Source organism: Nannospalax galili, unplaced genomic scaffold (assembly GCF_000622305.1).
Source record: "Nannospalax galili isolate Female #2095 unplaced genomic scaffold, S.galili_v1.0 scaffold85, whole genome shotgun sequence".
Taxonomy (NCBI): domain Eukaryota; kingdom Metazoa; phylum Chordata; class Mammalia; order Rodentia; family Spalacidae; genus Nannospalax; species Nannospalax galili.
This window is the reverse complement of record NW_008358866.1, coordinates 3,686,646-3,687,895: the sequence shown is the minus strand read 5'-3', so window position 1 is coordinate 3,687,895 and position 1,250 is coordinate 3,686,646.

Below are 1,250 nucleotides of genomic sequence, written 5' to 3'. Positions count from 1 at the left end.
AGGAGGAACCCAATAGAGGGATGCTTTTGGAAGCCCTTGTCAAGAAATTCCAATGAACTGTCATATGGACATTTGAAAACTGCCCTGTCCTGACTTTTTTGTAGTTCCCTGTCTAGAACTTGTAATGCTAATTACTCTTGCCTTTACTTCTCCTTCACATCTCCTATTCACCAGACATGGACTTTCTTTTCCCACCTAGAGATAAGAGTTATGCAATTTGGGAGTCTTTCAGATAGACCCACTGAAGAGATACTTCAATTGCCTCACCCTGTGTCCCTGTTCAGATGGAAGAAGCCAGAGCGGTTTGTGTCCTGATTCCCTATTGGTAAAATGGGTAACGTCTTCAGAGGATGGTGTGATAAGAAGAGGAGGTAGGAATTGGCTAGGCAGTTAGGGTAAAAAGACCCCAAAGAAAAGTAGCCGGTTTCTTGGCTAAAATTCACAATGTCCTTGGGCCTCTTAGCAACATAGTCCGCTCCAAAGAATGAAAATATCAAAAGTATTTGGAAGCTCTGATCTAATCCCTAAAAGATTTTCGGGTTACCTTTTCAGAGGGGGGAATGTTAGAGTAGCAAAAAGCCCCATTTAAAAAGAAAGAAAGAAAGAAAAGAAAGAAAGAGAGAGAGCAAAAGAAAGAAAGAAAGGAAAGAAAGAAAGAAGGAAAGAAAGGAGAAATAGAAAGAAAGAAAGAGACAGAAAAGAAAGGGACTAATGTTAGAGTAGCCAAAAGCCCCATAAAAATGAATAAATCAAAGAAAGAAGAAAGAGTACAGAAGTTATCAGAAAAAAACGTGATGGGGAGACATGGGAGGAGTTGGAGAGGAGGGAGTGGGCATGGATTTTATCAAAACACCTTACATGCATGTATGAAATTCTCAATAAATTATTAAGAAAAAAAAAGAAAGAAAGCCGAGGGGTTAGAGAGATAGCTCAGTGGTTAAGAGCACTGGCTGCTCTTGCAGAGTACCTGGGTTCGATTTAGAGCACTCACATGGAGTCTAAGAACTGTCCATAACTCCAGCTCCAGAGGATCCAACATCTTCTGACCTTTCTGGGCATCACACAACCCGGATGCACTTACACACACTCATACACATAAAATATAAATTATAGGGCTGGAGAGATGGCTCAGAGGTTAAGAACACTGGTTGTTCCTGCAGAAGACCCGGGTTTGAATCCCATCACCCACACAGCAGCTAACAACTGTCTGTAACTCCAGTCCCAGGGGATCCGACATCCTCTTCTGACCT